The 12664-nt window shown below is 43.5% G+C and overlaps 1 protein-coding gene across 2 annotated transcripts in view; it reads left to right on the top strand.

Moving 5' to 3' along the window:
* Positions 1-2300: 2300 nt before the first annotated feature.
* The window catches only part of Dglucy (D-glutamate cyclase), an 87480-nt gene continuing 77116 nt past the window's right edge, over positions 2301-12664 (top strand). Inside the window, exon 1 of one of the 2 annotated variants that reach the window (XM_038336445.1) lies at positions 2301-2527. The gene's annotated coding sequence lies outside the window, so the exon portion shown is untranslated. The remainder of the gene's footprint in view (positions 2528-12664) is intronic. The other variant, XM_038336444.1, reaches the window with a different exon arrangement.

Raw genomic sequence — 12664 nt, 5'->3', positions numbered from 1 at the left:
GGTGGTGGGTGTATGGTGCTCATATGGCGAAGAAGGGAAGCTCTCTGGTATTTCCTCTTATAACGGCACTAACACCATCAGAGAAGGGCCCCGCCCTCATGACCTCATCTAGCCCTAAGTACTACCCCCAAATTCCATTGCATTGAAGATTAGTGAAGATTTCGACACAGGAATTTGGAGGGAAGCAAACTTTCAGCCCGGAACACCATAGGCAGAGATGATTGCTTCTAGAAGTGTCCTATCTAATTAGGTTGGGAAACACCTTTAAGGAGGGAAAGAAAAGTCTTGAATTCCACCACCCATTGAGTCCTTCTAACCTAACCTTTAGGTAGTGAGGATACGGCTGTTACCAGATTCCAATGTGCTGCCATCTTTTACAGGAAGACATGGAGGCAAACTCAACCGTGCTTCTAAGTTCTTTGACTTAGGCAATTGCTTCTCTTGCAGAGTGTATTCTGACATTGGGTGTTGAGCTATTTCTCTCTCTTGGCACTTTCGCCTACATCACATCCACCGAAAAATCCAACTGTAAATGTTTGGCATTCTTTGCATCTCTGGTCAGCCACACAATTTTGCTTTCTGGGGTCTGAATCACATTTTTAAGCCTCTAAAAAAATGAAAAGGAGCCGGGCGGTGGTGGCGCATGCCTTTAATCCCAGCACTCGGGAGGCAGAGGCAGGCGGATCTCTGTGAGTTCGAGGCCAGCCTGGTCTACAAGAGCTAGTTCCAGGACAGGCTTTTAAAAAGCTACAGAGAAACCCTGTCTCGAAAAACCAAAAAAAAAAAAAAAAAAAAAATGAAAAGGGCATGCCTCAAGCCTTGGAGGTTTGCTTTTTTGCAAACTGTCTTCTCATGAGGGCTACAGGTGAGGAGTGTTCTTAAAGTTTAGATGTCTAATAAAGTGTCTTCCTGGGATGGTAACTTAACTGCTTCAAACGTACAGTTTAGCGGCATTAGGTGCACCAAGAGTATCTTACAACCATCCCCACTGTCCACCTCCAGAATCCTTCCAGCAGCCCCGACTGAAGCTCTGTGCCCCTTAAAAATGGTAACTTTTCCTCAGTCACCCCTTGCTTTCTACTGGTTTGCTTTGTCCCAGTGGCTTTGCCTGATCCAGGTTCTTCGTTATAGGTAGCATTATAGATTCCATCTCCTTATTTCGCTGGCTAATTTCACTCAGCACAATGCCCTTGTCTTTGTTTATTCAGGTTGCTATAACAAAATACCACAAGCTGGATGGCTTGTGAACAGCAGAAATGTATTCCTCACAGTCCTAGAGACTGGGAAGGCTAAAATCAGGGGCCAGTCGATTCAATGCCCAGTGAAAGTTTGTTTGCAGGGTACAGATGGTGCCCTTCTCACTGTCTTAACGGAGCAAAGGGCGAGGCATACCTGTGCCAACCTCCCCAGGAGGGAGAAAAGCTAACCAGCCAGAGAAAAAGAATTGGAAAAGTGGCCCAGGAAGAGACATACCAAACCTGGCACCAAAAGGACTTGTAATGCGCTTTAGTGTGTGGTTTGTGCTGGGGCAGGGTATGAGGCTCACGAGAAATAGAGAAGCTGAAGCCGCAGGGGCAGGCTGGGACCATCTGCTGAAGAACCTTGCATGGTTGGGATTAGTGCTGGGTCTGCAGGGAAGTCCTCATAGCTTTTAAGCAAGGGAGCAGAACCTGTCCCTCCCTCACAGGAGGCATCCAGAAAAAAAAAATCGCAGGTCCTGCCAGCGTCCTTCAAACATTTTCCGAGTGCTGGAGACTGACCCGGCATTGTAGTCCTGTTATCTCAGCTAAGCCTCTGATGAGTGAGGAGGATCCTGAATGCAGGAGAGCAACTTACCCGGGCTTTGCACTGACCCCTGCCTAGCCCAGCACAGCCCCAGGGCCAGCAGCTAGGATCCGCAGGAGCCTGACTCCCAGATCAGGCCCTGCATGTCACCTGTACCCCAAATGACCCAGTTGCCCTCTGATCTTCAGACAGCACAGATGGCAATCCCAGAGTCTGGATTCACACTGGAATCACCAGGGTGGTTGTGAAACTCCTCAGTGCACAGTGTGTGCCCCGAGGTCTGTGCATTAGGTTCTCTGGAACTGCTACCCTGCTGCATCAGGATTTTTAATTCTCATGGGTGACGGTGGCCGTGTTCTTGCTTTATGCATCCTTGCTGCCCAGGGAAAGCAAGAAACTCATGCAAAAGGAACTGGCCTTTCAGGGTTCTTCCAGCCACCAGCCACTCTGTAGCTTTAAGAAGCCCGACTGGCATCCTGCCATGGAAGCCACCACCCCAGTACAGGCCTTGCAAGCATTGGCTGCAGGAGAGAAGCTGTAGCAGGCAGTGGTGCCTGGGGCCGGCCCAGGCATGTACACAGAGCCTGAGCTGGGCAGAACAAGCCAGTGGCAGCCCCCAGATGCTCCCGTGAGCTGAAGCAAAGGGATCTTTATGCCTTTCACAAGGAAGCTCATTCTGCAAGGCTGAGGAAACAAAGGGACGAACTGTGTGTCAGTCTAGTCCAGACGTCTCAAACCAACAGTAAGTCAGCAGGGAACATAACACAGTTCTCTGCCCTAGGCAACTTCCACACAGCCCTCTCCTCCCTCCCCCCGCCCCCCCCACCAAGGAGCCCAAGGGTTTAAGGACGCTGCTCCAGGGGACTGCAGGTCAAAACCAATTAATGAACTGCCTGCTAGAATCTGTCTGGGCCTCCCCTTGAAAAGTCAAGTCTCAGCTCCTGACACCTGGGACCCTGAGTTGTGGGAATGCTTCAAGGTTTTCCTGTCCTTGAGAACCCTAGTAGCTCGTGAGGGCAAAGCAGGGGAAACTGAAATCACCAGCTTTGGGTGTCTGTCAACTTTGGGCCTGAGCCTGCTAGGGAGGCGGGAACAAAGCTCATGGCAGTGACTTTAGGGTGACCTGAGGAGAAGACAGTCGTGGCTAACATACACCTAGGATTGTTGGCCCTATAACTACAGGGCTAGGCGTTCCCTCCCTCTCTGCTTTTGAGAAATGAAAGCTACAGGTGAGATAAACTCACGCCAAGAGTCAGTTTGCTTCTGTTCCTACTGGGGGAGCCAAGGCTGGCTTGGCACAGGTGACTGTGGCAGCATGCTACAGACCCGCATGTAGTCCAGGACAGGAGGCAGAGCTGTGGGTCTGGGGAATCTCTTCTCTGAAGTACCCATGCCTGTCTGCTATCTTCTTCCTTTCTGTGCAATTAACCTAGAGGTGACTGTCATCTGCAGGGCTTCATGAGCATGTGTGGAAAAGCCACCCGTGTGTGAGGGAGGGCCGTCAGGGGAGAGTACATTGGCAGGAAGCAGCATGCTGGCATTGATTGGCACAGAGGGGAGGGGCAGAGCACTGTACCGTCAAAGTAGCTAAGCCCTGTCAAAGGAAGGGGAATTGAAACCAGGAGCAAGAAACAGAAGGACAGCAGCCTCCGCTAGAAGGATGGAAGGAAACTAAGGCAGAAAGACAAGCAGGGTGGAAGTAACTGAAAGCTACACCGGGATTGTACATACTTATGGTGAAGAATGTTTGTGTTAGCTTTCCGTTGTTGTGACAAATAACTTGAGATTAATGACTTTAAGGAAGTTTGTTTGGGTATATGATTTCGAAGGTTTCCTTCTGTCCATAGTCCTTTAACCTGATTGTTTTCAGGATAAGGCAAGACCTTTCAGCATGGCTGAAGCATGGTAGGAGGAAAGCAGCTCAGCTCATAGCAGCCAGGAAGCAAAGAGAGGAAGAGAGGAAGGGGCTAAAGACAAAACTGCCCCTCCTGGGAACCCCTCACCTACCAACTTCCTCCAAAGTGACCCCACTTTCTGTGGTTCCTACCATCTCCCAAAAGCCCACCGATGAGGTCAGAGCCCACATGATGGCATATCCTTTCGAAGGCCCCATCCCTGCTGTACTGGGAACCAAGCCTTCAATGGTGACCCACATCATCACAGCCTTAAAGAATCAGCTGCTCTTTCTGGCTTGGGGACTGAATTCCGGGAGGTCAACGGGTGGCTCTTGATCTGGCATGATGTATACATGTGAGCAAAAAAGGAAATTTGGAGAATTTCACAAGTGTATCTGAAAGCTCTGCCGATGCAGGGATCGGCAGCACAGCTGAAGGCCCCAGCTCGCTTGACTTGGGAGCCTTCGAATTCCTTGGGCCACACCTGTTTCCGCGCCTGCCAAGTTCCCATGGCTATGGCAATTTCTGTTGTTCCTAGGCTTTCTAATAAGGATTCCTTTCTATTGAGCGTGTGTGTGTGTGTGTGTATGTGTGTGTGTGTGTGTGTGTGTGTGTGTGTTGCACACACGCAAGCACACACTAAGCACATAGGTCTGAATCCTTTCAGTTAATTTCAGTTCCATCTCCCTTCTTCAGTTAAGGATGACAGATGCACAAAACCAAATGTACCCCTCTCCTTGACAGATTTCACAGCCTTTCTAGGATATCTGCCAAATTGCTAGATGGTATTTGCATTTAAAAAAAACAGACTGCATTTCATTATTTGGGCTTTAAGGGTTTTCCAGTCCCGCCTTAAAGCAGTTTATCTCTCGTGTCTCACTTTGTAGCTTCCAAAGCTTTTCTTCAACATTTGTAAATCCATTTTATCCTTCCACGAGGCCAGTAGTTTGGTTCTTCTCACACGCTCTGTTGGTGAAAACTGCCTTATAGAAACACTAAATGACTTGCAATGGTTAGCATCCAGGCATAGGTCTCTGGAAAATTAACCCTATCTTCTTTAATTTTTTTTTTAATTGAAATCATTGCATGTGTGCATGCATGTGTCACAGTGTCCTGTGCAGGTCACAGGACAAATTTGTGGAGTTGGTTCTCTCCTTCCTCCTTTGTGTTTGTTCTGGGGATTGAGCCAAGTTGTAGGGCTTGCTTGACAAGGGCCTTTACCTGCAAGACCATCTTGCTGACTCTTGGACCACATCTTTCTGACTGTGTGGACCTGTACAAAGAGATGTTCTGAAACACAGGAAATGGGGATACCATCTCAATCCAGGATGCGAGGCTTAGACTTCAGGTTGGGCCACCCAGTAACAGTAACATCCATTGGAATATGGCATCTCCCTGTGTACATCTCCGTTCCTATAAAATGGAACAAAGCCCCATCTAGGAGGTAGATATGGGTTAAATGAAATAGCACGTGTAAAGCATTTAGAAGAATGTCTGGCACGTGGTAGGCTTCCAGTAAATACCACTCAGCTCCAACTTCATCTGGACTTTGGGGAAGGACACTATTAGTTAGGTATAGGCTAAGCTGTAACCGAAAGTCCTTAAAATGGGCCTTCTCAGAGGGGCTAGACCTAAGGGTGGAGAGGTAGGTGGTCAGTACAGCGGAGGGCAGCAACGCTGGTACTCAGGGCCACCCAGGAGCCCATGCTTCTTCCACCTTCTGGCTCCCCATCCTTCTTAGTCAAAGTTCACTCATTTTTTTCTTCCTCTGCTCCTGCATGTAGGAAGAGGGGGAGGGATGGGGCGAACAGGCTCCTGAATGATGTCATTCAGAGGGCAGACAATCCTTTTATGTCCCATTGCCCAGCACCTGGGCACTTGTCACCCCAGGACAGTCTGAGAAATGTAGATTCCAGCTGTCGTGGTTAAAGAAGTCCACATAAATCTTAGGGATTCTCCTTCTAAAAGACAGAGAGGGAGAGTGGAAACTGAGAACAGTTGGTGGTCACGGTTCCATGTTCCCCTAGACGTGTCCCTTGGAATTGAATTACGTGTGTGTGCACGGGTGACTCAGTCCGAGCTCGCTAACCCCTCAGGCAGCACCAGTCCCGGCTGAGTTCGGCCTGGGCCCTGACCTGCCGGAGACTAGTGGTTACTGCCGGAGTCCCAACATTCGAGCTCCGCCTGTACTGCAGACTCGGTTTGGCCGAGCGGTTATTGCCCTAGCGACCTACTGGCAGGGAACGGTCATTTCAGGTAAAATTTCTTTTGATTAAAAAAAAAAAAAAAAATGTCTGACCATATCACCGTTGAAAGCTTCTGCAATCTATTTAATTATACTATGGTAGAAATATTACAGGATACATATGATATTCCCATAACTTGGATGTTTATAGGGCTTGCAATTTTTCTCGTATTTGGTTTCTCCCTTACATGGTTTGAAAATAGAAAAATGATAAAGTCCTTACAGAATGAAACCAGGATTCTTAGGACAGAGGTTGAATGCTTAAGAAAGGGCACAACTGTTTTGAGTGACAACTTTAAGTCAGTCGAGGTATTTGCAAAAACAATTCAGACTGACACCAAGAAAGAGTTTGAAGGTCTCAAGGAAGGGAATAGGGCTTTGTCTGATATGACTCGGTCAAATGAGCAAAATTTAGAAAAACTACAGTCTGATATTAAGGAGAGACTCATTGCTGCGGAGGAGAGAACAGCTGATTTGGATCGTAAACTTCAGTCCCTGTCTGAAACATTATCAGAGAGAATTAAAACTGCTGAATGTGAAAATCGGACTTTGTCTAAAGGATATGACAGATTGGCTGACAGATTGTCAATACAAGAAGGCACAATTCATGCCATGAAAATTCTATCCAAGGATGAGATACTAACTCTACTGGACAAACTTCATGTTTTGGAATCCTCCATGAAGGCCTTGGAGCATAATTCTGGACAGGAGATCCAGGCCTTACAGAAGGCAATAGTAAGCAGATTAGAAAAGATTGAGGAAATTATAGAACAGGAGCAAACGGTACAAAGGCAAAATTTAACTCCGTCAATGAGTAAAACTCTCCGGGATAATTTCCATAAAGTTCTACCTGCCTTTCCAATAGTAACGTCAGAAAAGGTGACTGGTTCCAAAAACCCTAAAGTCATCAAGGAATATACATGGGAACCCGTCCGTATGAATGATCTCAAAGAAATTAAACAAGCCATTATGAACTTTGGGCTACATTCGTCCTTTGTTAGAGAGATGCTCAAAACTTGGTCTATAAGCAATAAGGCAACGCCCCATGATTGGGTACAATTAGTATCAGCTGTTCTAGAGAGTGGGTCACAATTAAATTGGAAATGCATGTTCAGACAAGAGGCTAAACTTTTAGAACAGCAGGAAAGAGCAAAGGGAATTGAGATCTCCCTAGATCAAATTCTAGGTGAAGGACTTTTCTCCGATCCTCTGGAACAAGCGAATTATGATGAACACACCTTATCCATATGTACTACAGCAGCTTTAAAGGCTTGGGACAGGGTTCAAGACCCAGGACAGAGACTGGAATCATATATCAGAGTTAAACAAGGTCAGAGAGAACCCTTTAGTGATTTTTTACAAAGGCTAACTAAAGCTGTACAGATAGGGATATCTGACCCAGAAGCAAGACGTATAATAATTGAATCTTTGGCTTATGAGAATGCCAATGTGGAGTGTAAAAGGATCCTGGGGCCTTTAAAGATGAGATCAGCGCCCTTGGACGAATGGGTCTTACATACAATGAATGTTGAATCATTTGACTATGGCACTGAAGCATGGGTTGAAGAAGCAATTTCTAATGCAAAAAGGAGGCATCAAGTTACCAAATGTTTTAACTGTGGCAAGATGGGACATATTAAAAGGAATTGCAGACAACGGATTTTCAGAAATAATAATAATAATAATAACAATAATAATAATAATAATGCCTCTTCTAGAAATAACAGACGTAGGAGGACTCAGCCTTCAGGTATATGTAGGAGATGTGGAAAAGGCAGACACTGGACAAATGAGTGCAGGTCAACAAGAGATAGACAAGGCAACCTGTTGCCACTGGGAAACTCAATGGGGGGCCTCTCGCAGGCCCCCATGGCGAATGTGGTCCAGTCATTTCCAGTTACTGCCGAGAACATGCCTCGTCAAGAAAATTAGAAAGCCCCATGCCTGCTGTTAAAGCAAAAATGGCCTGAAAGATGAGTTACGTGTATTTTGGCAGACTTTTATAAATGAACAAAGACCAAAGTTAAGAGTGTGTGTAAATGGCATTTTTATTACTGGCCTACTGGACACAGGTGCGGATGTAAGTATCATTACTCCAGAATCTTGGCATCCGTATTGGCCTCTTCAGGATGTAAATGTTCAGTTCCTGGGAATTGGAACCCTATCTCAAGTAAGGCAGAGCACGAGATGGGTTGAATGCATAGGGCCAGAAGGACAAATAGGAAAATTAAGGCCATATGTAGCCAATATTGCAGTGAATTTATGGGGTCGTGACCTGTTGCAGCAATGGAATACCCAAATTAACATTCCTGCTGCTTCTAGAGCCTATATCACCGAGGGAAATATTAAAAGATATTACAGAAGGCGGAAACCGGCTGTTTGGGCTGTACAAGAATGCAAAGCAATTGATGGCCCTTCAGAGATACGAACAGCACTGCCTCTAAAATGGTTGACTGAGAAACCAATATGGACAAAGCAATGGCCATTAGCTGAGGAAAAGTTGCAGGCTTTAGAACAGCTGGTACAAGAGCAATTAGATGCTCGACATATAGAAGAATCTACCAGCCCTTGGAATTCTCCTGTATTTGTTGTTAAGAAAAAATCTGGTAAGTGGAGAATGGTGACAGATCTCAGGGCTATCAATAAGGTTATTCAACCTATGGGCTCTCTGCAATCTGGAATTCCTCTGCCATCTTTATTACCAAAAGGATGGCCTCTCATAGTAATTGATTTAAAGGATTGTTTCTTCACTATACCTTTACAAGAAAAAGACAGAGAAAAGTTTGCCTTCACAGTGCCTACTTATAATAACTCTCAACCTACAAGGAGATACCAGTGGACCGTCCTCCCACAGGGCATGTTGAACTCTCCCACCCTGTGCCAATATTTTGTAAATCAACCATTGCAAATAATACGCAAGCAATTTCCCAAGTCGATAATTTATCATTACATGGATGATATTCTGTTATCTGATTCAAACATGGCTACTTTAGAAAGACTGTTTGAAGAAGTAAAAATACTTTTACCTAAATGGGGATTGCAGATTGCTCCTGAAAAAATTCAGAGAGGAGATTCTGTTAATTATCTAGGTTATAAAATAGGTTTGCAAAAAATTAAGACACAAAAAGCACAAATTAGGAGAGATCGGTTACGGACTCTCAATGACTTTCAAAGGTTGTTAGGAGACATTTCCAGCTTACGACCAGCTGTTGGCATAACACCTGATATGATAATTCATTTAAATAAAACCTTGGATGGTGAAAAAGACTTAAACAGTCCCAGAGAATTAACAGCTGAAGCAGAAAAGGAGCTGAGAATGATTGAGGAGAAATTACAAGAGACACATGTGGACAGGGTGAATCCAGAGCTCAGTTGTATTCTCGTCATATTGCCTTCCAAAATTTCTCCTACAGGAATTTTAATGCAGAGAGATGATATTATCTTAGAGTGGATCTTTTTACCACATAAACCAAGTAAGAAAATAAAAACTTATGTGGAAAAAGTCTCTGAATTAATTATAAAAGGCAAATTGAGACTTCGTCAACTAGCAGGCATAGACCCAGCAGAAATTATAGTTCCTTTCACTGCTGATGAACTAAAAAAGTTGTGGGAAGATAACGAACCATGGCAAAGAGCTTGCGCTAATTTTTTGGGAGAAATCAATAACAACTATCCGAAAAGCAAGAGGCTTAACTTTATAAAGAGAACTTCTTGGATTCTCCCTCGAATCATCCGTGATGCTCCGATAACTGGAGCACGTACATTTTATACTGATGCTAATAAATCAGGGAAAGCAGGTTACAAATCAGAAGATTTGAGTAAGGTGGAACAAAGCCCTTATGATTCTGTCCAGAAGGCAGAATTATATGCCATTTTTATGGTGGTAAGGGATTTTAAAGAACCGCTTAATATAGTTACTGATTCACAATATGCAGAAAGAGTAATCTTACATATTGAAACTGCTGAATTTATACCTGATGATACAGAACTAACCTCATTGTTTATCCAGGTACAAGACATGATCAGGAACAGGCTTTGCCCTATGTATATAACACACATCCGATCCCATACGGGTCTGCCAGGTCCTCTAGCAAAAGGTAATGCAGAAATTGATCAATTGTTGATTGGTAGTGTGCTGCAGGCCTCTGAATTTCATAAAAAACATCATGTCAATAGCAAAGGCTTGAAGAAAGAGTTTTCTATTACATGGCAACAAGCTAAGGAAATTGTAAAGAAATGCCCTACTTGCTCTTTTTATAACCAAACACCACTGCCTGCAGGGGCTAATCCAAAGGGCACTCAAAGGAATGAAATCTGGCAGATGGATGTGTTTCACTTTGCAGAATTTGGCAAATTAAAATATGTACACCACACCATTGACACTTATTCAGGTTTTCAATGGGCAACTGCTTTAAGCTCAGAAAAAGCTGATTCAGTAATCACTCATTTATTAGAAGTTATGGCCATCATGGGTATACCTACACAAATAAAGACGGATAATGGTCCAGCTTATGTCTCTAGGAAAATGAAACAGTTTTTTGCTTATTACAATATTAAGCATGTTACAGGTATACCATACAATCCTACAGGTCAAGCAGTCATAGAAAGATCAAATAGAACTATAAAAGATATGTTAAACAAACAGAAAGGGGTGGAAAATACCCCTAGAAATAGGTTACATAGTGCTTTATTAACCTTGAATTTTCTCAACGCTAATGAGAAGGGGACAACGGCTGCAGAAAGACATTGGATAATGGAAAAGTCTGCTGAATTAAATCAACCAGTTTATTTCAAGGATGTGCTGACCTCGCAGTGGAAGCCAGGAGATGTGCTGCGTTGGGGAAGGGGTTTTGCTCTTGTCTCCACAGGAGAAGAAAAATTGTGGATACCGTCAAAATTAATAAAGGTTCGGTTTGAAGAGAAGAAGCCCCTTGGAAAAGAAAAATAATTCATTCACAAGGATGATGATCATACTGATGGTAAGAAAAGCATATAGGTTGGGGGCAGGGTTCTTTTCTTATTTCCACAGGAAACCACTCATCTTCAAAGAACTTAAGGGACCCTGGATATTTAAATACTGATGCATGGACACTAGTTACAACCTAATATAGATCAACACAGAACCTGAATATGTTTAGTAAGTATAAAACATTTTTTACATATATACTGTGCCTTTATTTATATGTATATAGAGCTGGTTTTGGAGTTGGACTATGGCTCAGTCCTTCTTCAATTCCAAGCCTGTTTATTAGAGATATCTCAGAGTTTCTGTCTCAGGTCAGGAGCCATGAAATGGGACAGAATAATAATAGTAATAATAATAATAATAATAATAATAATGATAATGATGATGAGGATGATGATGATGATACTTGATAAATTTTCTTTGCCTTTCCTCATATCTGTCTGTCTTTATTATACCTTCCATCGAATATATATGTCTGTATATGTCTTTGTAGATAATGTTTACCTTTCCTGTAACAAACAACAAATTTTCCTTCAGTAATCTTTGAAGTTTCCAGGATGAAGATGGGACCCCACAACATCAATTTCACCTGGTTACTATGACGTCATGTTTTTTAATAGCGCTAAAATTAGACCTTTTTTTGGTTTTTTTTTTTTGGTACCAACTACACAAGACAGTTTCAAATGGTGTACAATTTTGACAACACTCTGGCCGGACCTCCTCAAAACACTCAGAGGCTAGTTACAATTTCCTCGACAAAATGTTATTCTGGGAATTTTACCATCATTTGCTTTCATGGAACCCCCTGAGAACAACGTCGCCCCCATGTCAGCTAGAAGCAATCTTAGAGGACGACGCCCCCTCTCCCAACAGAGTTTGCCCTCTGGTTTAGGGACATCATTTGGTAGATGGTATAGGGTTGAGGGGATGGGGGAGGTATTATATGGACTCAGGGGTGTTTAAAAAAAAGGGGGGGGGAATTACCTGGTTTGATGGGATGATTGGTATTTGTGAATTATTGTTATTAGAAAATTGCATTGGTGTTGATTCTTGTATATTGAACATTGTATGCGAGTATGCTTCTACCTCTATTGTATGAGAGTATGCTTCTACCTCTGTTTAAAACAATTGTTATATTGAGATATTTATCATATTGCAATGTACATTTCTACCTCTGATATTATTTGTATAATGACATTGTTTACGTTTGGGGATATTGTCCTCATTTATTGCACAGTTGTTTTTCAGGTTTTTTAGATACATAGAAATTATATTTAGTATAGATAGTATAATCTTCGACCTCTTTGAAGAGCTGTAGAACATGGCCTTTAATCTAACCTAGAGTTTGATACTTATGAGACACAATCACTCCTGGCAACACCACTCTACTCCCGAGAGAATGTTGAGCACCAAAGACACTCCACTGGGAGCTTGTCTTCTTCTTGGCAGAAGTGGCCTTTAGGCAAAGAAAAAGCCCATACCTCGACCACTGACAGAGTTTCATAGTATCCGTAAATGGATAAAAACAGGATTGTCTTATCTTGCCAAGACAGGGTTGGACAGTTCTACAAAAAGTTCCTTGCCTTTGAAAAATGTTATGTCAGTTGTGTTAGGCCTTAGCCAAAGTTGGTTGCCTCAACATTGCAAAACGAAGCTTTGGGTGACTGCCCAGGTAGTTAGTTGTCTCTGTCATTTGTTGCACATTTTGGAAGTTTCTTGTTTGTACTTCCTGGTTGCTTAAGTAATATTACTTCCCTTCTCAGATCTTTGATG

This window comes from Arvicola amphibius, chromosome 7, assembly GCF_903992535.2.
Source record: "Arvicola amphibius chromosome 7, mArvAmp1.2, whole genome shotgun sequence".
Lineage (NCBI taxonomy): Eukaryota > Metazoa > Chordata > Mammalia > Rodentia > Cricetidae > Arvicola > Arvicola amphibius.
The sequence above is the reverse complement of the archived record's forward strand: the minus strand, read 5'-3'. Positions and strand labels throughout refer to the sequence as shown.